General features: G+C 42.8%; 1 protein-coding gene across 1 annotated transcript in view; it reads right to left on the bottom strand.

Annotated features, from left to right (window-relative positions):
* LOC114030927 (rho GTPase-activating protein 35) overlaps positions 1-27,482 on the bottom strand; it is a 151,558-nt gene that overhangs the window by 53,926 nt on the left and 70,150 nt on the right. The window lies entirely within an intron of this gene.

Here is a 27,482-nt window from a genome sequence, read left to right as displayed (position 1 = left end):
GGGGTTAAGTGACTCGCCCAGGGTCACACAGCTAGTAAGTGTCAAGTATTTGGTCTGAGGTCAAATGTGAACTCAGGTCCTCCTGAATTCAGAGCCGGTACTCTCCACTTCGCCACCTAGCTGCGCGCCAGGAAATCCTTCTCATAGCAAGTTCACATTTCCCTCTCTGGACCCAATGGTCCCAAATCCAACTTCAAAGGTCAAGTGTAATAAATGTAATCCTTCTTCCATGTGACGACCCCTCAAATATTTGATGATGGCAAACATGTCTGTATTTTCTAAGTCTTCCCTTCTCCAGGCCAACCATCTCCACTTCTATCACTTGACTATGAATAACACGGCTCTGAGTTTCCTCCCTACTCTGCTAGTCCCTCTCTGAATGCACTCCAGTCAATGCCTTTCCTAAAATGCAGCCTGCCCCTCTCCCAACCCAGTTCTTCAGCTGTGGTCTGACCTAGGCTCAGAACACGGAGTTTATCACCTCCTTCATTTGGGACACCAGATTTCAATTAACTTAGCCCAATCCCTCCTCCCTCTCTCCCCACCCCAAGAAGTCTACTCTGTGCCAAGGGCCACAAGAGACTATGGAAAACAAGGCATTATCTCTGCCCTCCAAAGCTAGCATGAGTGAATACTTCTCATCTGTACAGATACGCATCATGTTCTGCAAAGCTTAGAATATTTATATTTTTTCAGCACTGAACAGGCATGAAATTGACAAAAATTAGGTGACATGTCAGACTACTGTATTTACTGGCATCAACTCCCTCTGAGTGCACCAGGCAACCACACAGAAAATGGAGTTACTCAATGGGATTCATGTCTGGATGCCTAACAGAATTTCACTGATAGGACTTTTTCACATAATCTGAGTTGGAAGGGATCCCAGAAGCTCTCCAAACCAACTAATACATGAGCAAGAAACTCCTCTCCAACACAGAAATCATCATCCAGTCTTCCAAAGAGGAAACCAATGGAGCCTAAGGCAGCCTATTCTATTCCTGTTCTCCCCTAGGTCAACACTCATTGTGTGCCTCTGCACAGTTCACCTGTCCCTCACATGGCCCTCAGGGTCAAGTACAACAAGCCTGACACGTCTGCCTGGAGGAAAGGCGCACTCCCCACTGGGTCTTCTCTTCAATCTAAACTTTCTCGGCTCCCTCAGCTACTCTTCGTCCATTTTGTTTCGCCTGAGTGGACAGTCAGGCTAATGTGCTATAAGAAGCCATGATCCTACTGGGAAGCCTTTGCAGTAGCTGGGCTCTTGATGGAAAATCTGGCACAACTCTCCATCTAGAGAAGGCAAAACCTTTTCTATGGGGATTTGGCATGGCACGTCATCCATGATGCCGGCGAACACCTTCAGGCTTGTGTTAACAAAGTGATCTCTGTGGTGCACCTGTCATGCAACCCTGTACAATCTTAACAAATGTTCTGGGGGCACCTTACTCAAGAGCCTTTAGGCCTTTATCTTTGTTCTAGTCAGCTTTTTTTGTGACTAACAAATTACAGACATAGCTCTATTTTAAATTCTCTGTGCTTCTGATTTAGTTGTGTGACAGTGAAGATGTCATTTGCTGTAGAAAACCACCTGCAAAAACCTCCTGGTTCCATTTTTATATTTTCATCTGGATACCCTCTATGTATATGGGTTATTCTCACAGAGATTTTACAGACACTTGAATCTGGCATATGGGTTGGATATTGCTGATGGCTTAATTGTCGCCTGTTCAAAATAACAGTACCATCCGTAAAGGGTACTTTTTCATTCTTTTGGAATTTTCCTCTCTTTGTGATATCTTGAAAATTGACCTCTGAGGGGGCAACGAGGTGGCACAGTGGATAGAGCACCAGCTCTGAAGTCAGGAGGACCTAAGTTCAAATCCTGCCTCAGACCAAATAGTTGACACTTACTAGATGTGAGACTCTAGGCAAGTCACTTAACCCTAATTGCCCCCCCACAAAACCACCCCTCAAAAAGAAAAATTGACTTCTGAATGTCTTATGCCTATAGTACTGATTTGTACCTGTTTTCTGATAAGCGGGTTTGCTTGCTGCTAAGATATACAACACTACAACACCTCAAGCCTGGCTTATGGGTGAAGTGTCTCTTGGCCACCAGAACCCTTCAAAATCGATAAAACTGAAGATACAGGGAGAAAGCCAGTGAGAAGAAAGCCAGGAATGCTAATACCAAAGCTAGCAGCATTTTTTTCTCTCTGTATCTCACCATGTCTTCTCTGAACCATGACACATCAGCCTCATATCTTCGGATTCTCTTAAACATCCTCAGTGGTTATAGTTCTAGAGGCTCTTATATTCCTGCCGAATCTCCAGGCCACTGCCAGAAGCTCGCCGTTTGTCTGTCTGTCTGTCTCTCTCTCCTTCACGCCCCATTGTGCCTCAAACTTTCTATCCTAAACTAACTCTATTCAAGATTCTATTCATAACCCTGGTCACACATGCAAAGGTACAATCAAACAGTTAATAAGGAAAGTAATAGTTTGTCCAAATTGAAAGCAAAATTGAGTTGAAAAACAAACACCATTCTATTGAATTTTCATCTTAAATACTTAATAAGGAAAGTAGTTAGAAGTTTGGGGAATCTGTGGCCTCAAGGCTACATGGGGCCCTCTAGGTCCTCAAGTGCAGCCCTCTGACTGAATCCCAATTTCACAGAACAAATCATCTTCATAAAAGGATCTGTTCTGTAAAACTTGGACTAAGTCAAAAGGCCACACCCAGGACCTAGAAGGCTACATGTGGCCCCAAGGCCACAGGTTTCCCATCCCTGTTACGAGTATAGTCATGAATCTTTGAGGTATTTAAAAAGCTTGAAGAGAGTTTTAGATTGCTCTAATGAATAGAATGATTTCAGAAAAATCAGGGAAGATTTGTACGTACTGATGCAGATGATGAAGTAAGCAGAACTGGGAGAACAGTTTATACAACTTTGAAAAACTAAGCAACTCTGATCAAGACAATAACAAACCGCAATTCCAAAACATCAACAATGAAAAACTGTTTCCTGCCTCCTAACAAGGAAGTAATAGACACAAGATACCAGACGAAATATACATTTTCGGACAAGGACAAAGTGAGTTTGTTTTGTTTGACTCTGCACGTAAGGGTTTCTTTTTTGTTTTTTCTAGTATGGGAAGAAGATGGTAGAGAGAAGTAAATGTTTGTAAAATGAAAAATAAATTAATTTTTAAAATAAAGATAATACTAAGTAGCATTTATACAGTGCTTTAAACTTTGCAAATATTAACTCACTTGATCCTCCCTATACCCCAGGAGCTATAATTAAAGATGACTCAAACTCTTAAGAAGTGTGGAACTTTTGAGATACTTCTATCTGGAATTAAAAGGGAATAAATACTCTGGAAACTAGCCACTGACACAGTATGGTTGGAAAAATATGGCACTATCACAAGGAAATCACATAGATGTTAGATATTTGGAGTTAAGAAAAAAGCAGATATGTTTCCTTTTGAAAACAAGTGACTGCTCTGTTTGAATTATGAACATGCTGGTTGTGGAATATTTGTTCCGTGCCACAATATTCTTCTTTTTCCATAGGAGATAATCAAAATGTAAAAATATAAAATAAAGAAATATGAATTACGCTGTCATTTGTGAAACCTGATGTTTATAATTTGTAAAGAAGTGGATACAAAATTGAGACGGAATCAGTGAACACTGGCCTTGAGGAGAATAAAGTCATAGCTAGTCAACAGGATGGCTTTATTAAGAACAAGACATGACACACAAATTTAATGGCTTTTAAAAATGGAAAAACAAACATGGCTTCAGTAACTATAGTAGTCTTGTATTTGTTTTTTAAAACTAAATCATTTGGTACAAGATTCTCCTGAAAATTCTCTTGCAAAGCTGTTTCAGGGTAATTTGGTTAAAGGGCAGCTAGGTGGTGCAATGCATAGAGTGCTGGGTTTAGAGTCAGCAAGACTCATCTTCCCGGGTTCAAATCTGGCCTCGGACACTTACTAGCTATGTGACCCCGGACAAGTCACTTAACGCTCTTGGCCTCGGTGTCCTCCTCTATGAAATGAGTTGGAGAAGGAAATGGTGCCAAGAAAACCCCAAATGGGGACAGAGAGAGTCGGACATAACTGAAACTGCTGAACAACAAATCTGGTTAAAAGTCACCTCAAATTGAAAACTGACAGACAATTAGGAAAGAAGTCTTGTACTATGATCCTAAGAGCAGAACTAAAGCCTTCCCTCTTCTGACAATCCAATTTGCTAAAAGGAGAGAAACCACTGAAAAGAGTCGGTATATGCTGGTTCACCTTAAGACTGGGGGGGAGAGGTATGACGGCGACACATGAGACACCTCAGGGTGTGAAAGGAACAAGAGATTTGAAATCAGAATACACCTCAGGGTGTGAAAGGAACAAGAGATTTGAAATCAGAATACCTAGGTTTGGATTCCTGCTACATAATTCTGGGCAAGTCACTGAACCTCTCAGGGTCCTTGGTGCCTTCATTACCTAGTCCGAGGGGATCTCTAAGATTCTACCCAGTGAGAGGATCCACTTGGCAGGCACTGTACTAGAAGCTGGGGATAGATGGACATGATGCAGACCTTGCTCTCAACAAATTTACAACCTAATAAGGTGGAACCACTTACACCCTCCATCATATTTTGTAGAAGAAAAAAGTGAAAGGGGTTGGGGGTGGGAAATAGGGATAGGAATTTCTCTGAAGCTGAATCCCTATTAAGTGGCAGAGCTGAAATCAGAATCTGTGACGCCCAGATCCAGACATTCGACTCTCCTCTGCTTCTAACCTGCATTCCCTTCATCGCTTTCTGCATTGTCTGATCCCTGCCTTGTTGAAACAGATCACCTCCTGCCCACGATTCTTTAAAACTTCCTATGTGAACAAGTGTTGATACCAGAACAAGCTAAAGGAAAACTGAGAAAAAAGCTGTTTCTTTGTCTACAACAGTAAATGCAGCTGGCAAAAACAAAGACGTGAGGCAAAGCCCAGAGTCACCAAGAGGGTACCAACTCAGAGAACCAGACTGTTGGGACTGAGAAGCAGCTCAGCAGAAAAGAGGGGACAATGTCATCCTACAGGTGGAAAAACCAAGACCTACAGAGGCAAAGAGACTTGCCTGTGGATATATGACAGGCTTCTAATCCAGGTTCTTCATCTTTAGCATGTTTAAGTCTTGGAGCAGAACTAAATAATATAACAGAGCCAGCTTTCAAGATATGGGTATTACAATCCTCTTTCATGTGCTATAATGGCCAAGAAATGCCGCATTCAGTGCTAAGCATTCTTACGATGACTTACTCCATACACCAGCTGGGCTGGTCCTCAGAATGCTGACACACATACAGTCTGTCACCAGGACTATACATGACACTATTCTATCTTGTTATGATAATCTGCAACAATCTGAGTTTCACCGTCCCTGTCTTAGAGAAACCCGGGTCAAGACTTCCATGCCATAAATTCATTCAATCAATCAGCAACTAGTTATGAAGTTAATATTGTATACAGAGCTGAAGTAGAGATGACATTAAATAAGATACAGCCTCAGTCCTTCTGGGGGCTGGGCTATAATCTAGTAAGGTTGTAAGACTCAGATAAGTGCATCAGGGAATTAAAAACCAGATTATTATCTAAGGCTTTTTTTTTTCTTAAAGGTAAAAAATTATTATTCTGTTGAGGGGGGTGGAGGGGGTTGGGATTCAACTAGAAAACTGGGGGAGGAATATGTTTCAGGTATAGGCCACAGCACGCTCAAAAGCACATTGGTGGGTGACCACGATCAGGTTTATCTAATTTGAGTAGAGCAGAGAATGCTTGGAGGGGAGTATTAAGTAAGGTAAGGTGGGAAGAGAGGCTAGAACCAGATAAAGGAGGGCCTTGAATGCCAGAAAAAGGAGTTTGTATTTTACACAGCTGACAAGAAATCACTGAAGATTTCTGAGCAAAGGAGTGACATGACCAGATGTACATTTAAGTAAAATTAATGTAGCAGTGGTATAAAGGAAAAAAGTGAATGTTATAAGGCTATTCTAACAGAGATGGGTAGTAACACAAAGGCTTATAGCAGGATGATGTGAATGAATGTCAAAGAAAGTGTAAATGAATAAAATGCTTGCTATGGGTCAAGCATCACGCTAAGCACAGAGAATACAAAGAGAAAAAGAAAACAGTCTCTGAACTCACATCACAGTCTAACTGGGGAAAACAAACAGGAAAATTCAGCTACAAAGCAGATGTAAAGACCCAACAGTCCTAGGAGTATAGTTACAGAACCAACGGGAAATTCTCCAATTGATAACTGAATAAGGATATGAACAGACAGTTTTCAGAGGAAGAAATCTTCTTAATAACAGCCATATGAAAAATACTCTAAATCACTAATAATGAGAGAAACGCAAATGAAAACAACTGAGATTCCAATTTACACCCATCAGATTGGCAAAGCTGATGAAAATGGAAAATCACACATGCTGGAGGGGTCACGGGAAAACAGATACATTAATATACTGGTGGCGGACCTGTGGGCTGGTTTAGCCATTCCAGAAAGCCCTAGAACTATTTCCTAAAAACTATTAAACTGTACACACCCTTTAACTTAGCTACTAGGTTAACCACTACTGGGTCTATGCCCCAAAGAGAGAGGAAAAGGATCCATATGCACAAAAAACATTTATAACAATTCTTTATATGGTAGCAAAAAACTGGAAATTGGAGGGGGGTAGGGTACCTGTAAATTGGGGAATGGCTGAACATGTTATGGTATACATAAGTGATGGAATGCTATTTGTTAAATGACAAAAGGGATAATTTCAGAGAAACCTGATAAGAATTGTATAAGCCGATATAAAATGAAGTGAACAGAACCAGGAGCACAATTTATACAATAACAACAATACTGTAAAGACTTTAAAATAACTTTGGTTTTAAAATAACTGAAAGACTTAGGAACTCTGATAAACACAGTGACCAACCACAATTCCAGAGGTTTGTGATTAAATATGCTCCAAAAATAGAACTGATGGGACTCAAAAGTGAAGATGAAAGTATATGATTTGGTTTGTATATGATCAATAAGGGAATTTTTTGGTTTTTCTTGCTTTCTCACTGGGGAGTTAGAAGGATAGGGAAGGGGAGAGAAGAGGGAGGGAGAGAATTCAAACCTGAAAATAAAATAAAATGGAATTTAAAAAAAAATCCAATAGCAAGGCTTCAGATTCCTTGCCATATATTGGGACATTTGTCCAGAAGGAGCAGCCTAGCACCATTGGGAAGGGTGTAGTAGGCCTCCGGGTCACAGTAGAGAAGGGATTCTGGGCTCACTCTGACATAGAGTAGGGATGCAAGTTCCAAATCCAGCCAGGAAAGGAAAAGAAGATAGGTAAACTGGCAGAAAAGCTGGGGCAAGCTAGAAGGGGAGATACCCTGTGCCATGTCTGATTAGGGAGGAGGTTCCCATTTTGAATCAATAACACAAGCAATCCGAGTAAGATTTTGCTAGTGTTTGTACTATATTCCACATCAGAGTTTTCTAACTCAGAGTTGAACTAGATTAAAAAGTCACCGGGAAATGTTTAACAAGATGAATAAGAGTTTATACAACACAGATAACGGTCACTTGTGATTTCCTAAGTCAACACAGGCTGGTGTTGGGTGGCCACACAAGCAGTAAGACTGTCTTCTTTAGCTGTGTCTCCCCCAGTGCTAAGCACAGGAGTCTGCATACAATGTGTACATAACAAATGGCTGCTTAGTAAATGAATGAAGGCCCACAAACTGATCCGGGGCACTATGTTAGAAGAACAAACAAACACACATTCTAATTCTCCTCCTCTACTATGAAAGGGAGAAAGCTGTGCCCTCTCAAACTCTTTGTAAAGAAGAGGAGATACTCTACTTGTAATGACAAAGTACTAGATGGCACAGTGGATAGAATGCTACATTATCCTGCCTCAGATACTTAACTGTGTGATCCTTGGGAAGTAATGTAACATTTCAGCCTCAGCTTCCTCATCTGTAAAATGGGGACAATACTAGCATCTAATTTGTAGGGTTGTTGTGAAGATTAAACCTTAAAGAGCTATAGGTTAGCACTTACCCCTATCTCCTTTGATCGTTACCCATGTCCTGCCCCTTCACATGGGGATATCCCAGCACCATCTGGGTGCTGGATCTCCACTCTCATTGTCAGTTCTTTAGATTCCAGGTTCAAAAACCCCTCGGTGACCTCCCAAATCTACTATCGAACTCATCTCTCTCCTGCGCTCCAGTTAGCATCACCAACTACCTCCTGCACATCTCTACTTGGAAGTCTCAGCTTCAGTCATTTCAGTGTGTCTGACTCTCCATGACCTCATTTGGGGTTTTCCTGGCAGAGAGCCTGGAGTGGTTTGCCATTTCCTTCTCCAGCTCATTTTACAGAGGAGGAAACTGAGGCAAACAGGGTGAAGTGAGTTGCCTAAGGTCACAAAGCTAGTAAGTGTATAGGGCCAGATTTGAACTCAGGAAGATGAGTCTTCTTGACTCCAGGTAAAGCACTCGGTGCACTATGGCAGTCCCCCTAGGGCATGGTAAGTCTCATGAACATGTCCAAAACAAAACTGATCATCATTCTCCCAACTCCCCTGTATCCAAACAGGACAGTCATCTCCCCAGTTACCTAGTTCTACCCCTTGTGATCTTCTACTTTTCTCTTTCCCCTCACTCCCCACAGGCAATCAGGTGACCCATCTGTCAGCCTGGCTGCATATCTCTGGCATGTGCCCTTCTGCCCACTCATCTGGCCCTGCCCCACCCTGAGGCAGGTCCTCATCACTTCACACCTGGAGCACTACAAAAAGCCTCCTAATGGGCCTCTGCTTCCATTCTTCCCTTACCCCAAACCATCTTTCATAGTTGTCCAAGTGATACCTCTGCAACACAAGCTGGCCTTTAGGAAGTGAATATGCATCTCTATAGTACCTACAATGTGCCATGAACTGTGCTACTTGCTTTACAAATATCTCATTTGGCCCTCACACCAACCATTAGGCACGTGCTGTTATTATCCTCATTTTACAGCTGAGGAAACAGAGGCAGACAGAGATGAAGTGACTTGCTCAAGGTCACACAACTATGAAGTACTGGAGGCTATATCTGAATTCAGGTCTCTCTGACTCCAAGCCCAGTGCTTTATTTCTGCCTCTAGGCCCTCCTTGCTCAAGCTACAGTGGCTCCAGACTACCCCTGGAACCAAAGACAAATGCCTCTCTCTGGGATTCAAAGCTCTTCCTTTTTGTACAAGCTGATTTTCTCCTCACATATCCCACGTTCCAGCACGGCTGGCTTGCTGGCCGTCTGAGCTGGTGCCTGGCCTGGCCCCTGGACTGGAATCCCAAGGACCCTTTAAGGATCACCAAAGTGCTGCCTCTCCACAACACTCTTCCTGACTCTCCCCAATTAGGAACGCTCCTCCACCCCCTCTCACCTCCACTACTTTGCATTTACTTTGTCCTTACTTATCTGTCAGCTTCTCCAGGGGAGGGCCTGTCACAGCTCTGCCTGAGTTCCCAGGACCTCATAGAGTGCTTTGAATACAGCAGGAAAGTGACAAATGTTTGCTGAACTGAACTGAGAGCTAGTCAGGATGAAGGTCTCGAGCCTAGTTCTCTAACACACATACCAAACTCTCAGAGGGATTTATAAGTCTCTGCCTGCAGAATTTTAAAAATTGACTACGTCAAGAAATGTCCTACTGGGAAGAGGGAGAACAGAGTTAAGGCCCAGCCTCCTTTACGAAGCAAGACTGTATTCCGTAACTGCAGAGGGGAGCCCAAAGGAATTAAAGGGGGGCAAACGAGGCTTACATTAGTTAGGGGCACCAAGAGCAAAACAAACAAAAAACTTCATAACACTACAGAGTAAAAGGCAACAAATACGAAATTAGAGAGATGTATCAGCTTAAGGGGAAAAGGATGATAGATTTATAATTGGAAAGACTTGAGACGTAACCTAATCCAACTCCTTTATTTTACAGATGAGGAAACTGAGGCCCAGAAAACTGAAGTGACTTGCTCAAAGTCACCCAGACCCAAAGTTGAACTCAGATCTTCTTGACTCCAAACCCAGGATTCTTTCTATTGTATCAACAAAGAGAGCTTCAGGAATCCTGGAAAGGACTGACAGTAGGGAACAGAAGACAGAGAACTTCCTTGGGCAATCTTGGACTGTAGACCCATAAAGCCCTCATGGCTTCAACTCTCAGTACCCGAGCTGCTCTGCCGCCACCCCCTACTTTTCTTTATACTATCCAGTGCATGGAAAGGTGTTTCTAAATCAGACATTATGCCCCAAATGTACCACCTTCATTAAAGCAAGAGGAGAGCAGTGTTCTCCTAGCACAGGGGCTCAGGGAAGGAGTTGGGGGGTGGGGATCCGGTGGATGGATTTGGGGGGGGGTGTCTATGAACTTAGATAGGAAAAAAATTTACTTTTATTTTCACTAATCTCTACTGAATTTACCATTTCCTTCAATTACTTAAAAACTTGATTCTGATAAGGGGTCCAAAGGCTTCCCCAGACTGTCAAAGGAGTCCTTGAAACAAAAACCGTTAAGAACCCCTGTTGTAATGCCTCATATGTGGAAGGCCAATGACCAAAGCTCTGAAACTCTTTGATGATTAACAGTGAACCAAACCAGCCCCTTCCATGACAACTACCCACACAATAAGAAGACTCTCTTATTGACTGGAGGATCTACGTAAAGATAAAATGCTAGCTATGTTTCAGTCCCAACAACTATCTTCTACCAAGCTCTAAATGGTACTTGGTCCACAAAGTTTCCCATAAATAATTGCTTTATTTTTCATTGAAACAGAGGCTGAAATCAGTTCTTGTTCTGGAAGAAAAAGGCTGAATTGATACAAAGAGCTCAAATAGGGGGATGTTTCCAATCACTAGAAAGCTCGCAAATTCTGGATCCTTTTAATGAACTACTGCAGACTTCCCGTATCACACAACTTCCCTCCATCCCTCTCAGAATCTCTCCTGCTGGGATGATTCTCCCTCATCAGATCTTTGGACCCATTTTATTCACCTTTTGCAGTTATGATTTTTCTATTCTATTTTCTGTTTATAGACAACATGGATCAATGGAGCTAGCCAAACCTTGCCTCTATTTATATGAGCATCTGTGTGACCTTGAGACTTCTCCCCAGCTCATCTCCTCATCTACAGTAAAATGAGGGATCTCTGCATGACCTCTGAGGGTCCCACTGGGCCTTCTCAGCTTGAAGAGGGTCAGTTCTCATTCTTCAGTTTCTCTCTTTAATCACTCTGCAATGAGCACTTAACTAATGTTGGATGACTGAGTGAGTGGATGCAAGATTCCAGCAGGATCCAAGGACATGTCACTATGTAAGGGACAAGTCGGATGACATGGGCTGACACCTGGTGCTGAAGGTGAACAAAGGAGGTGGGGGATCTTGGTGTCAAAAGGAGCTTTGGTGGGTATTTAGTCCCGGATAAGTTGGAACCCCGACACCACACTGGCCAGGAATCTCTTAACATTTCCAAGGACACTTCCAGGACGAAGTAGAAGAAGCCTCCCTTCTGAGGCCCTCTACACTGGTCTCTCCACCATTTCCACCCATTATCTTAGAATCACAGACCTAGAAATAGATGGACCCTCAGAGGCCAGCCAGGCCAGCTCTCATTTTATAGAGAAGAAAACGGAGATCTGTGGTGGCTAAGTGATTTGCCCAAGGTCACATCAGCACTAAATGTCAGAAATAAGACTGAAGCCCAAATGTTCCTAGTTCTCCCTTCGGGAACCAAGCAGAATAACTAATCCTTTTCCCTCCAAGTTAACCCTTCAAATAATAGAATAAATTTATCATAGCTCCAGAAAGTCATGTCTTCTGAAAGAAAAATACAGGCACTTCTTTTAACCAATTCTTACATTCTATTATCTGAGGCTTGTCATCACTATTTCAATGGATTTGTGATCCACTAGCACCCATCACAGCTCCTTCTTGTCTTCTCATCCCACGTAATTCTTGTCCATTTCCCCCCCAGTCCTTGAGAGATAATCTACCTAAAGCACTAGAGATCAACGTCCTTCTAAAAATATGGCACCTGAGGCAGCTAGGTGGCACAGTGGATAGAGCACTGGGCCGAGAGTCAGGAGGACCTGAGTTCAAATCCAGCCTCAGACCAAACACTTGACACTTACTAGCTATGTGACCCTGGGCAAGTCACTTAACCCCAATTGCCTCACCAAAAAAAAATAATGAATAAAAATAAAAATGTGGCACCTTCTGAAGGTGACATGCTGCCACAAAAACAGAGAGGGGAGGGAATTTAAAGAGCCCTTTCCAACTTTCCCAGTTTACTGAGACACTCTAGGCTCCTCTGCAGGACACTTGAGTTACAGAAAAGGTGATGCCAAGGATTGGTAGGGGAAGTTTCTTTATTTGGGTTTTCTCATACCAATGCAATCACAGCTCTCATTCCTACACATATCCCAAAAAAGTAGTTTTGTTTCATATCACTCTCCTCCTGTTGAATGCCAAATAATTTTAAAACTAAAATTTAAAACCATTTCATTTGGAGGACTTTGAGTAGCTGAAGATACTCTGGAATGACACAGCGTAAAGTCTGAGAATTTCTGGTCCCAGACACAGGACAGCCCAGTTGTGAAGAACCCTAACAGTATGCTGACTGTCCGACAAGACCCCTGCTGCAGAATACAAACTCACTAAGCAACACAAGGCTTATTTGTAGATACCATTCTCCTGTGTGTACTGAAAAAATACAATGTGTGTCTTCAAGTATCTGAAAGGCCATCTACCATATAGAAAAAGAAGCAATGGGCAGAATCCACAAAGAAGTAAATTTAAGTCTGGAAAAAACTGAAAACCTCTCTAATGGTTCCCTCATTGCACAAATGAGCACACTGCACAAATCAGCAGGTGGTGAGCCACCCCTTAACTTGAGGTCTGTCCGCAAAGGCTGGCAGTCCTTCTGTAGGGAGGTTATAGAGAGGATGCCTACTATAGTGTGGGTTGGATTGAGTGGACACTAGAGTCCCTTCCCATCTGGAAATTCTGTGAAAACAGAAACATTCCTGGATCGACAGAATCTTAGGTCAAGGTCTGATGCCTTCACTATGTGCAGTGCAGAGAAGACCCAGCCCTCTATCCTTTCTGGTGAAGTCCCCATCCATCCCAGATGGGAAGAAGATTGACCCAGCAGGCCAAAGGCCTCCTTCCTTTTCTCTTTCTACTTCCAGAACATGGACAAAAGTGTTGTGTGGTTCCACCCATCCCCTGCCTCTCTTTCGTGACCTCCCCAAAGAGGTCATCCATGTTTAGTGTGTCACACTTTCATGTACTTGAATAATCTGAGATAAGATATAGTCAGCTTGTGCCCAATGCACTCTTTTGATAACCTGCAGCCAAAGAATCCTCTCACCTTTTGGTTTTTATCTCACATCCAAACAACTCTCCACCTTCAGGCTTCTTGCCTTCCTTCAAACAGGGGCTCAATCCCCAGGCCTGACAATAAAATGGGGCACTTTCAATTCCAGATGGTTTCCTTCTGGTCTACACAGAGAGAGCTGTGGGATGTGCTGTGGGCTACTGAGGTTCCATTTAACATGGAACAGACAGAGGAGCAAAACTGGAAAGAATAAAGGGATTCTGCTCTTGGGACAGGGAATGAAAAAGCAAAGCATCGAAAGGCCACCATCAGAAACCCGACCAGGCCTTGTAACTCAAATTACAGGTGCTGAGGCATCATGTGTGAGCACACATATATGTGTACGTGTGTGTACTCAAGCACATGCGTGTGTACACACACACACACACACATCTCTCTCTCCACGGAAAGCAAACACCATAGCCCCTGACATCATGTTCTCAATCGTGGAAGGGAGGGCTGTCTTCCTGAGAATTTCCTCCCCCATCAAGGTAAGGTAGCCACTGCACAGGGAAGAAGGAGTGCTGGTCTTGGGCCCTGGCAGGTGACTTCATCTCTCAGCATCCTAGTAAGTTCTGGAGGACAATAAGCGGAAGAAAAGGTGCCAACGCACACTGGTAGAGAGCTTCCTCAACACATGCAATCACAGGTCTCATTCTTATCCCGTGTCCAACAAAGCTTTCAGAACGGTACAGTACGTCAACGTGTCCTCAGCAAATGGTTTAGCTCCTCTTTGCCTACTTTTATAAGCTATACAAGTGAATAAGTAGGAGAAACAGAGAGAAGCATGGAAAGGTTTACATGAACTGATACAAATAGGCAGTACCAGAAAAACAACGTACACAATGAAACCAACAAGAGATGGAAAAAACTACAATCAGAAAATGGCCAACACAGAATCCTGCAAAATCATGGTGACCAAGCTTGGCCCCCAAGATGGAGGAAAAGACACCTCCTCACACCCCATTCTTTGCAGGGGTTGGAAACCATAGATAGGGAACACTGAATACAGTGTCAGACTTTTCCGAAAGGTTAGTTTTAGTGAACTTTTGTCTTTTTTTTTTTTAAATGAGAGTGGTAGCTGCAGTACCAAGAAAGGATATCAATAAACATTTGTTTTTAAAAATAAATATATATATATTTAGTATTCCTTACCACTATAGTCAGGCATCCAATTGTCATTTGACAGTGTGGAGGGAGAGGGGCATGCCAGATCATAATTCAAAGTATGAGACAGAGATGAGAGAGAAAAGAGTGATGAAGCTGAAACACTGGCAATTCACTTACGCCATGAGGTTCCAGTTTCCTCATGGGTGAGATAACAAAGTCAGATTAAATTTTTACGCATCACCTTCCAACACTGATATTCTACAGCCATTGCTACTAAGTCTATTACTATGGATCAACTTTTTAAAAGATCCATCTATGGAATATATGGGCTCAACTTAAACTGCTAACAATTAAAGGAATCCAAAACTGGAATAGGATGCCCCACGAGGCAGGAAGTTCCTATTACGCAAGTGTTTATACAGTGGCGAAATGACCACTCATCAGGGATTGTAGAAAGCATTGATGCTTTAGCAAGAAGTGTACTGGATGACCTCCAAAGTCCTTTCCAATATTAAGAGTCTAGAATTAAAAGAGAAGCACCGGATCTCAGCGCCTTCTCTGCTAAGATCCATTAAGTGGCTCCCGATGTATTGCCTGCGCAGTGAAGTCCAGGCCTTCCACACATCACCCACACGGCCTTTCCAGCTCAGCTCACACTTGCTCCACCCAAACACACTCTGCCCCAGCTCAGTTGTTCCTGTGCCCCAAACATGCCTCATGTGTTTCTGTGTCCAGGACTGTGCAAACGCTGTCCATCCTGGACTAGATTTCTTCCACATTCTTCCTCTCACCTAAGGTACCACCTAATAATGCCATTCCCCAGCCTGGTAAATTCCTGTGAATCCCTATCACCTGTCAGTTCCAAACACTCACACACGGCCCCTGCCTTTCCCCTGGCCACCCCCCCCCCCCCCTTCAACTCAGCTCCATGAGAGCCCGCCCTTCCATTAGGACACAGCTCAAATTTTGCCTTCTGAATAAAGCTGTTCCATGTCCTCTTCTCCCTGAAGGACCTGATACTAACTTTGTATGTACTCAGTATAAACTTAGGTACATTTCTCCCACAACAGAAAGTAAGTTCCTTGAGAGTAGGGAGCATTTCATTTTGTCTATCTCCAGGGCCTCCTAGGATACTGCCTGACATTCAGCAGGTGTCTAATAAATGCTTTTTGGCTGATCAGTCTCTACATTTAACATCCTGGCCAAACCACAAACTACTTGTGGTTCCCTCAATTTGCTGTCTGCTCCCCAGGCCTTGAACACATACTCAGTATTCACTTGTGTCCTTTGAGAATCCCCAGCTTCCTTTAATCAGTCAGTTCTTATACTACCCCTCCTTTTCCTGATCTCCTTAGCTAGTATTCTTCTCCTCCCCAAATTATCCAGTACTTACTTATCTATTTATATGTTATATTTATTTATCTGTTGGTATACTATGCCACCCATTAGGGCAGGGACTGTTTTACTTTTGTCTGTGTCCCCCAAATCTATAACTGCTTGATGAATCAACTTGAATGATGACATAAGGGAGAAAGATGCTCAGAGTGACAGTGAACACTGTGAGTAAACACTTGGCAGTGACCTATGGGAATTAGTGTGCAAGATGAGCAAAGTCCTTGGCTCCAATTAGCAGCTGCCACAGAAAGAGAGAACCTGCGCGTTGCCATAGGGCTATTACTTGGTTCACTAGCCACTAAATCCCATCCAGGGTATACCAGCACAGACTTAGGGACAGCAAGAAGCTGAGATGAGATGCCACCTAGTAGGTAGGGAGGTGGCACCACCTGTAGTCAGGAAGACCTGAGTTCAAATCCATCCTCAGACAATTCCTAGTTGTGTGACCCTGTGTGGACCCTGGACCTCCTTTGCCTTAGTTTCAATTGTAAAATGGGGATAATAACGGAACATATTTGACAGGGGCCTTTGAAGTCCCTTCCTGAGATAATGTAATTTTTTTTAAATAATTAACTAATTTTTAGTTTTCAACATTCATTTCCATAAGATTGAGTTTAAAATTTTCTCCCCTCCCTCTCCAAGATAGCGTGCAATCTGATATAAACTCATATTAAGCCTATTTTCACATTAGTCATGTGTATGTAAAGATGTAAAGAAGAATTAGAACTAATGAGAGGACCCACAAGAATGAAAAAAAAACAAAACAAAACAGCAAAAGAAAAGGAGAGCAAATGGTATGCTCCCATTTGCATTCAGACTCCATAGTTCTTTCTCTGGATGTGGACAGCATTTTCCATCATGAGACTTTTGGAGATGTCTTAGACCCTTGCATTGCTGAGAAGGGCTAAGTCTATCAAAGTTGGTCATCGCACAATGTGGTACAACATTCTCCTAGTTCTGCTCGCTTCACTCAGCATCAGTCCTTACAAGTCTTTCCAGGTTTTCTGAAGTCTGCCTGCTCATCATTTCTCATAGCACAATAGTATTCCATGACAATCATATACCACAACTTGTTCAGCCATTCCCCAGTTGATGGGCATCCCCTCAATTTCTAATTCTTTGCCACCACAAAAAGAGCTGCTATAAATATTGTTGTGCATGTGGGTCCTTTTCCCGTTTTTATGATCTCTTTGGGATACAGACCTAGAAGTGGTATTGCTAAGTCAAAGGGTATGCACAGTGTGATAGCCCTTTGGGCATAGTTCCAAATTGCTCTCCAGAATGGCTGGATCAGTTCACAACTCCACCAACAATGCATTAGTGTTCCAATTTTCCCACATCTCCAACATTTATCATTTTCCTACTTTGTCATGCTAGCCAATCTCATAGGTGTGATGTGGTACCTCAGAGTTGTTTTGATTTGCATTTCTCTATCAATAGTGATTTAGTGCATTTTTTCATATGACTATAGAAAGCTTTAGTTTCTTCCTCTGAAAACTGCCTGTTCATATCCTTTGACCATTTATCAATTGGGGAATGACTTGTATTCTTATAAATTCAATTCAGTTCTTTATATATTTTAGAAATAAGGCCTTTATCAGAGACACTAGTTGTAAAAATTGTTTCCCAGCTTTCTGCTTCCCTTCTAATCTTGGTTGCGTTGGCTTTGTTTGTGCAAAAACTTTTCAACTTAATGTAATCAAAGTCATCCATTGTGCATTCCATAATGTTCCCTATCTCTTATTTGGTCATAAATTCTTCCCTTCTCCATAGATCTGATAGGTAAACTATTCGATAATGTAAGTCTTAAAGCATCCTTGGGGTCAGGAACTAGTCACAAAGTACTCAAATGTTTAAAATTCTGCCACCTGTGTGACTTTAGGCAATAAACTACCCCTCCCTGGTCCTTCATTTCTTCCAGTTAATTGTCAAATAAAAGGGTGAGACAAAGGATTCCCAAGGGCCCTGCCAGCTCTAGTAACTTGGTAAAGAAAAAGACCAGGACGAAGCTGATTGTGCAGTCTACCCTGTTATACATTTTCTAAAAGTAGCTTGGGGCATTCTTTTTCAGATTTTTCCCTTTTCTGGTTGGCAAACAATTGTATTATCTTGTCCATTACTTCCAGAGCTAGAAATAGGAATTTTTCAATTAAATTAAATGCATTTCTCTACTAACTTGTGCTCCCTCTGCTGGTTCTGAAATAGCAATAAATAAATAAATAAAATAAAAATAAATATGGCCTTTTTCACAGAACCCCCAAGAATCCTTAAACAAAACTGGTGTGAAATGAGAAGGGACAAAGCCAAGTTCAGACCCATTTTTGGTGCTTGCTGGCAAAAGGTCCTTGTTAGAAGCTGGCTTGGTGTGACAGCATGAGACCTGAATGCCAGCCTCAGCTCTTCCACTGCCAGTGTAAACCAGGCAGAGCCCGTTCCTTATCAGACTAAGGTTTAGGGTCTCCAATCATCTTCTAAGGATTCTACCTCTCATCTTTAACTCACCTATCTTAAAAAATGGTTTTAAGGTAGCCAAGGTCAGTCTTAGCCCTCAGCACTGTCTCCAGCATTCTGAACTGAGGCAAACCAAGCAGGCCAGAGGTACCTTCAGAGCCCAGCAAAGCTGAGCTGGCACGGGGCCTGTGGAGGCCAGTGTAAGGGAAGGGCTGTGAGTAGATCGGAAATGGAAAAAACAGGGCTCCAAGTCCTGGATCTGCCCATGTCTCATTCTGTGGGAAGGGGCAAGTCCCTCTCTTTCTCAGGACTGCAGCTTCCTCATCTGTCAAATGAGGCCAGCTTGGAGTCCCTAATGTAAAGGTCCTTTCAACTTTTAACACCATAATTTTCGTTGTTCTCAGGTCCCTTCTATCTATGATAGTCCATGATCTAAGTGGAAATCAGTATCTCTAGCCTCTTAAGTTCATCACTGTCTCCTGGTGTGCGGCACAGCAGCCAAGTACCCTCCTTCTGACAAACTCTGCCCCAAGAGACGTACTGACCTATTTTACTACACTACTCTCAAATTCACTGGACAAAACTCAGATAAGGTTTCCCCACAAAGACCAATTATTCTACCTGCTAAGGAAAGTAAAGGAGACTTAATTTCTAACCAAAAGATTTCAGAATCACTGGGGAGAATAAAGGTGGGGGAAGTGGGGAAGTGGGTGGCAGCTTCACTAAGGACCAGTGCAATGCTATGATGGAAAAAAAACATTTTAGCTGCCTATTGTTTTTTTTTCCCTTCCCCAATGCCAGGTGTGCTGAGCTAAGGCAGATAGTTAAAGAATTCTATTTTTATCTCTGAACATATTCTACAGCAGTTCCTTGAGCTTAAAATAACGCTGAAATAAATGACTCGTCCCTAACTATTCCGCAAACTGGACAAAAGTTCTCATAGTTAATCATACTATTCTTCACTCCAGTAGTATGAGATGAGTTGCCCAGTCATCCTCAACACTGAGGAAAAGTAGAGTGAATGGCTTCTAGAAGAAACCACCATCAGACCACAGCAACAACTTCTATTTAGCGTCCATTCTTCACAAGCCGCCAAGATGAATATCCCGCATACACAGCCTTATTCCTGTCACCCCTGTGCTCACTGTGCTTCCGTGGCTCTTCAGGTCCACCACATTCTACGTAAAGCCAAGCTCCTCAGCGGCATCCAAAGCCATCCACGCTCTCAGCCTTATCTTATTAGCCCACAACCTGGAGCCCTTGGGCCTCTGCTCCTGCTATGTTCACCTTCTCTGTCCAGCTTATCCCTAAAGGCCTGCATATCCACAAATGCCACCTTACCCATAAAGAATTCTCTGATCCTTCCATGGGAAACAGGCCTGTTTAAAACTTCTTTTAGGCCCTAATAGCCTACTCATTATTGTAGTAATAGAGAACAAATCCCCTTCTGGGGACACAGTATTTTATCTAATGTTTGCATCTCCCCCACAGTATGCACTGTGGCTATAAATCACGGCACATACTCAGAAGCATGCCTCCAAAGGCAATGGAAGGATGCATGACTTTGTCATATTATTATTAATGATGATCTGAGAACAAGAATATCAGTGGTTACAATATATCATTGGTTTGATTCAAGCTAAACTTGGAGAATATTTACTATAAATGACTACAAAAGTCACTCTACCATTCAGCTGTCTGTCCAAATGCACCATGGGTTCCGGGGGCAGCTGCTTTGTATTCATGCTGGAAATTTAAACTCCGTCCTGAGCCCTTAACAAAAAGGAGGGCTGTGTCAACACAAAGCCAAAACAACCAGTCAATTCAGTTGCTTCAGTGAAGTTAAGTCAATGGTTAGGGGGAAGGAGGGGAGAGGCAGCACAGTAGGAATAGCAAGCTGTCAATCCAATAATCTGTTGCTGTGTAGACAGAACAGTAGCTGATTGAAATGGTCACTTTTCAACTGGCTATCTTTGGTGTAGACATAGTAAGGGAAAGAATACCCTCATTTAGTCTTTGCAAAATTAATTCTCCATTCTCTATATTTCTAACCTCAGCTCCCATTTCTATAGTGCAATACACTTTATCAAGCACTTTAATCATAAAAGCTAAGCTCTGTGAGGCAAATAATTCAAGTATTATTAGCCCCACTTTGACGAGTAGGAAATTCATCCAGATTCAATTGGGCTGGTCTCGATTAATGTTTTGTGGGACAAATTCCCCTCAACTCTTTGGCTTAAACATGTGACCCTGATTATATTGATCTAATCTTTCACAAACACATGGCCTAGGAGGAAAAGACCTTGTGTGGCAACCTCCCTTGCTCATGAAAACTAATGAAGTACATTCCTAGATTTTCAGAGACTACACGGTACAGAAGAAAGAGTACTGGCTTTGAATATGGGAATTTATTTTGTTTGACTATGCTTATTTGTGGCATAGATTTTTCACTGCATTTTGGGGTGAGGGGGAGGGAGAAAAAGATAAATGCTTGACAACTGCCTTAAATTTTTTGTTTTTGGTGAAGCAATCAGGGTTAACTGACTTGCCTAGGGTTATACAGCTAGTAAGTGTCAATTGTCTGAGGCCAGATTTGAACTCAGATCCTCCTGACTCCAAGGCTGGAGCTCTATCCACTGTGCCACCTAGATGTCCCTTAATTTTTTTTTTAAAGGGCAGTGGCTTTGAGGTCAAATGACTTGGGTCCTGCTTCTTTGAATTACTATCTTTGTGACCTAGGACAAGACATTTCATTTCTCTCATCCTCATCCTGTCCAGTAGGCCAGGGGTTCTTAACCATTTTTGTGCCATGGACCCCTTTGGCAGTTAGTGTGGTGAAGGCTATGTACCCCTTCTCAGAAGAATGATTTTAAATACACAAAATAAAATAAATAGGATTACAAAGGAAGTCAATTATAATGAAAGAAAGCTATAAATATATTTAAAAAAGAAAGATAATGGGCCCTAAGTTAAGAAAATCATAAACTGATAAATCAATAAACATTTATTAAGTACCTAATATGTGTCAGGCACCGTGCCAAGGGCTGGATACACAAAAAGAAGGCAAAAAAAAACCAGCCCCTGCCCTCAAGAGGCTTACAATCTAATGAGGAGACAAAATATAAACAAATACATACAAAGCAAGCCATACACAGAATAAATAGGAAATAACTAACAGAGAGAAGGCACTGGAATTAAAAGCCAGGGAAGTCAGGAGTCACAGCAGAGAAGAGAGAGTGTTCCAGGCATGGGGGACAGCCAGAGAAAATGCCTGGAGCCAAGAGATGGAATGTCTTCTTCATGGAACAGCCAGGAAGCCAGGGTCACAGTGCCAGTGTTAAAGATCATTGAGTTAATTAAACTTCCTTATTTTAACAATGAGAAAATTAAGGCCAAAGTAAATATAGTAACTTGCCTAAGGTATCAAAGTGTCAGAGAGTAAGATACAGAAAGACTGGAAAGGTAGGAGGCAGCTGGGTTGTAAAGGGCTTTGAAAGTCAAACAGCATTTTGTATTTGCTCCTGAAGACAACAGGGAGCCACTGGCTTTATTAAGTAGGGGGTGACATGATGAGACAGACCTGTGCTTTAGGAAAATCACGTAAGTGGCAAAATGGAGGATGGACTGGAGTGGGGAGAGACTTGAGGCAGGCAGACCCACCAGCAGCTAGTGCAGGAATCCAGGGGTGAGGTTATGAGGGTCCACAGAAGGGTGGAGGCCAGATCAGCAGAGAGAAGGGGGCACATTCAAAAGATATTATAGAGGTGAAATCGACAGTTTTAGAACAGATCGGAGAGGGGATGTTGCGGGGGGGGGGGGGGGAACAGTGAGGAATCCAGGGTAATGTCCAGGTGGTGAGCCTGAGGGACAGCAAGGAACAGCCTCTGCCCTAGAAAGCCTCTTAATTTCCCTTATCAGCTCTTTTATTTTAAGTGTTGATAAATTTCAAACAACTGAAAGTAGAAAGTTTCTACCATGAGGGTGTTAAAGAATGTAAGTTCCAACCAATTCAAAATAATTTCATTCTTTATACTCTTTAGCACCTAGCACAGCGCCTGCCGCATTGTAAGCCCTTCATACTTATTTGTTTAAGGGTAAGCTGGTAAATGCTTCAGCTGAGAAAAAGAACAGGATGCCACTTTAAGCCATACATTTTTACCATCAAAGATAAAATGACTTCCCCTTAGCTTCAAGTTTACAGCAAATATCTCCTCTAATAACTTAGCTGGGAACTGATCCATCCTAGCTCCTTTCTCCTCATGGCATTAGTTCTCTAGGCACAATACTACCATTCTGATAAAGTGTGGGGGGAACTCTGGGGGAAATATGCAAATAATAACGTGGCCTAAAACTTCTACAATCTGAGGGGCATCTAGGTGGCACAGTGGATAGAGCTCCGGCCTCAGGAAGACCCGAGTTCAAATCCGGCCTCAGACAACACTCACTAGCTGTGTGACTCTGGGCAAGTCACTTAACCCCAACTGCCTCACCAAAAACAAAACAAAACAAAAACAAAAACTTCTGCAATCTGGAAAAGTGACAAAAGAGCACAAAAGGTCTACTTGACAGCACTCCCTCCCTGCCCCCCAATGTTCTCCTATGCTCTGGTGCCTGCTGTTACCTCGATCTAGTCTTTCCTCCACACTGCTCTCAGGCTAGCCAAGTTCTGTCAAGCTTTCACTATCCAGGTCAAATTCCCACCTTCTACATGAAGCCTTTCTTCCTTGTTCCTCTGCAGTGGTCTCTCCATGCAGAGAGGCAGTGAGATCCCCAGAGGCCAGAGTGCTGAACATGGGGCTAACAGACCTAGGTTCAAACCCACCTCTCTGAGCCTCTGAGTTGTAATGTGTAAAATGGAGCTAAGAGTCATCTCACTACCTGTGTCATGGGCTTCCTGTAAAAATGTGCTTGTAAACAAAATGCTATACAAATACAAGCAGAGCTGGGAGGGGTCTTGATGATTACCCCAGTGATTTCAAGTGGAAAGAACACTGTATTTGGAGGTGGAGGACCTGTGTTCAAGCCTTCTTTTTTCATCGGTGCTTCGTTTTCTTATTTATTACTCATGTGAACACGGGCAAATCACATAACTGACTAGATCTCATTTTTATGTGTAAAATAAGGGGACGAGACAGGCACATGAAGGCAGTGGAGTGAGTGAAGAGGTCCAGCCATTATGGAAAGTATTCTGAAACTATGTCCCTAAAGTCACTAAATCATGTACACCCTTTGCCCCAAGGACACTACTACTAGGTCTTTACCCCTAAAGAGATCAACGGAAGAGGAAAAGGACCTGTATTACAAAACTAATCCTAGCAGTTCTTTTTAAAACGGAAATTAAGGAGGTATGCCCATCAACTGGGGAATGACTAAACAAATTATAGTATATGAATGTAATGGAACATTATTGTGTGTAAGAAATGAAATGATAAAAAGGGATGGGGGTCAAAGAAATCTGGGAAGACGTAGGAACTGATATAGAATGAAGTAAGCAGGATAAGAACAATGCATATAATAACAACATTGTAAAAACAAAAAGTTTTCAAAGACTTAATGATTCTAATCAATGCAATGACAAATTCCAATGTCCAAGGCATGCTGATGAGGCAGGTTTCCCACTCCACACAGAGGCAAGGCACGATGCAGAATGAGACAGACATTTTTGGACCAATGGGAGAATTTGTTTTGCTTGCCTACGCATATTTGTTTCAAAGGTTTGGGTTTTCTTTCTTTCTTTCTTTGTTAATGAGAGAGGAAATAGGAAGGAGAGAAAGTGAAAGTTTAAAAAATAGTTAGACTGGATGATATCTAAGATCTCTTCTACCTCTAAGTCTTATGATACTATAAAAATCTGCATTTTTCAAAGGCTATAGCTCAAAAAAGGGGAATTGGTTACACAAGGCTATGCAGTGGCTCACTGGCAAAGTCAGGATCAAAATCTAGGCCTCCTGACTCCTCAGTCTATTTTCCTAACACATCAAACTGATTCTCAATTGTTAGTTACCTTTTCATAATCAGATTATGTGGTCTCTTCAAGTATATTGTAAGCTCCTTAAGTACAGAGACAATTATCTTAGAGATAGTCAATAAACACTGATTAAGCAGTGACTTAAGTGCCAGGCACTGTACTAAGTGCTATGGAATTTATACACGGAAGCAAATCAGGATACCATGATGGACAGAAAAGATCATTTAGTCTATTCAACGTCCTGGTTTTACCAATGAGCAAAATTAAGCACCAAGCAAATCCAGTTAACTTGTCCAAGGTCAAGCAGGGAATAAAAGCAACAGAATGGGTGCATGCATGAACCCAGGTACTCAGGCTCCCAGTGCTTCATCACTTTGACCACTTCACACCTTGCAGTATCTGGCACAGAGGAGGGACTCACTAAATATTTGCTGGTGACAGTTGATGGAAACAAAGGCTCCTGCTCTTTATACTGCTTTCTTGTCCAGTAAAAACCCCCAAACAATTCCTTTTCCCAGGAGCTGGTTCTACATCTGCTGCTCCTGTTGGAGTCTTGCTTTCCCAGCGCGTGCTAGTGAGTTAGAATTCTTAACACTACCAAACTTTAATAGGTTTGCTCCCAGCAGGAAGAGAATTAGACTATGCTTATCTTTGCAATGAGATGACAGAGGAGCTCATCTTTCAAAGCAACATCTTCCAAGGCAGGAAAAGACAGTGATTTCACCTTTTACTCAGTCTCCAAATGACCCCCTTAAATTGACTTCTGGTATGCTATTGCTCCTGGAAGAGGTTATCGTCTTTATTTGGCTTGAGAAGAAGGTCCACTTAACGAAAGAGAAAGAGAAAGGAGGGAAGAGTGGATCACGTCTGACATACCGTCAGTCCTCTGATGGAAGGGTTAGTTTCACTGAGGAACCCGCTATTTTCTGCCATGCTTACTCAGCTCCCTGGGAATGTGCTTTAAGAGCATTGCTTTTAGCAAGCAGCACACTCATGGCTACAGAGGCAGAAACGATCCTAATTCGTTAGGCAGTCCTATTCCAGGGTCATTCCTTCCACCAGTCAGAAGACTGCTGGGGGGTTCAGAAGAGCTACTCTGACAACTCTCTAGATAAGGAAAATGAAACTTCTCAAAACTGATTCCAGCATCACTGTACAAAAACAACTTTGACAAAACAGAGGTGACTACAGCAGGTAGGGCCACTTACAATCACAAATGAAAATTACAGAAGCATCAAACAGCAGACAAAAGAAGAAAAGCCTTGGGCACTAGCTTAGTCCAATCTACTCATTTTACCAAAGGAAAAACTAAGGCCAAGCAGCAATACAAGTGGATCAAAAGGGGCCTCAGGATCAGGAAGACCTGGGTTCAAGACCTGCCCCAAACTTAGCACTGCACCTGGCACACGATCAGTGCCTCATGCTGACCTCAGGGCGGTGTACGTGGCCCTGAGAAAGCCACTTCACCTTAGGACTCTAGCAACTCTCTAAGACAATGGAGTAGGGGCAGCTAGGTGGCGCAGGGTGCACTGGCCCTGAAGTCAGGAGGACCTGAGTTCAAATTCGGCCTCAGACCAAACCCTTGACACTAGCTGTGTGACCCTGGGCAAGTCACTTAACCCCAATTGTCTTAAAAAAAAAAAAAAAAGAAAAGAAAAAGAAATAAGACTATGGAGTCGCAGAACGGGGCCTCAGTGGTGGCAGCTTTCACCATGAGGTTGCACCCTAATGACATCTCCCAGGTAGCCAGAAAACTAAAATAAATAAAACATCTAAGGTCCAGAGAGAGGGAATCACTTGGCAAACTTCTCCCAGCGTAGTGGTGGTATCATTGAGCTGACAGGAAGAAGGGCTGTTTTCAAAAGGCCTATCCACACAATCAACCAATCAACATTTATAAAGCACCTGCTGTGTGTCAGGCACTGGGCTAAGTGCCAGGGATATTAAGAGGCAAAAGACAGGCCCTGCCATCAAGGAGCTTATAATCTAATGGAATTTTAAGACAACATGGAAACAGCTAGATACAAACAAGCTATTTACAAAAGAAGAAGAAAATAACTAACAGAGGGAAGGCACTGGAATTAAGAGGGGTTAAAGGCAGGCCTCCAGTAGAGAGTGGGATTTTAGCTGGGACTTAAAGGAAGGCAGGGAGAGAGCTCCATGCCCAGAGCTAAGAGATGGAGGGTCCTGTTCAAGAAACAGTCAGGAGACCAGTGTCCCTGGATTGAAGACTATATGCGTGAGGGAGTAAGGTGTAAGAAACTAGAAAGGGAGGAGAGGCAGGTTATGAAGGGCTCTGAATGCCAAATTGAGCATTTTATGTTTGATTCCTGCAGCTCTCCAATCAGAAAGGCATAGGAACTGAGGGTCCCAAGGAGTGCTGAGTACCCAAACTGAAACAATCTCCAGGATGATTAGCTTCTTCTCCTGGGGGAGATGTGATGCTCATGGAGCTGAGACCAAAGCAAAGGAGCAGTGGGATATGATGCTGAAAGGACATTAGAGTACAGACCAGCCAAGCCAGAAGGAGATTTGGAATACAGACTGTCTTCTGTGGCTGGAGCTGCACCATCACTTTGATCAGGCATTCCAACGAGCTTTCACCATGGAGTGGAACCCAACAGCATCCGGCCTACTTTGTGAGACACAGAAGTCGTACCAAGCAAAGCAGCTCCTGACTGGCAACTTAACGGCTCTGACTCTCACGTGCCTAGCATCTGGGTGTTTAGGGCACAGGTATGAGGCAGAAACAATTTATTACTTTGGGATTCTGAATAAAACAGTTCCTTAACAAGAGCAAAGCAGTCAGAATGCTCTTTCTAAAGCTACGTACCCAGAAAGACTCAGAGGACAGCTGAGGCCTCATCTATTTTCAAAGTTCCAGGATTCCATGTTGCCTCAGATATGTCACATGCTGTCATCCACACCAGCCCAAGATGGAAGCCTGTGCTCTGCTCGCAGGCTCGGCCTGCTTTCAAGCCGTCTCAGGCAAGACCCCGATGCAGACTATCTCGCTATTTCAACATCCAAGGCTTTAGGGAGCTTTCCAGCTCTGACCCTTTGTGTTCTACATTTT

Source organism: Vombatus ursinus, unplaced genomic scaffold (genome assembly GCF_900497805.2).
Source record: "Vombatus ursinus unplaced genomic scaffold, bare-nosed wombat genome assembly UNPS02015030.1, whole genome shotgun sequence".
NCBI classification, from domain to species: domain Eukaryota; kingdom Metazoa; phylum Chordata; class Mammalia; order Diprotodontia; family Vombatidae; genus Vombatus; species Vombatus ursinus.
This window is presented reverse-complemented; position numbering and strand designations above follow the sequence as displayed.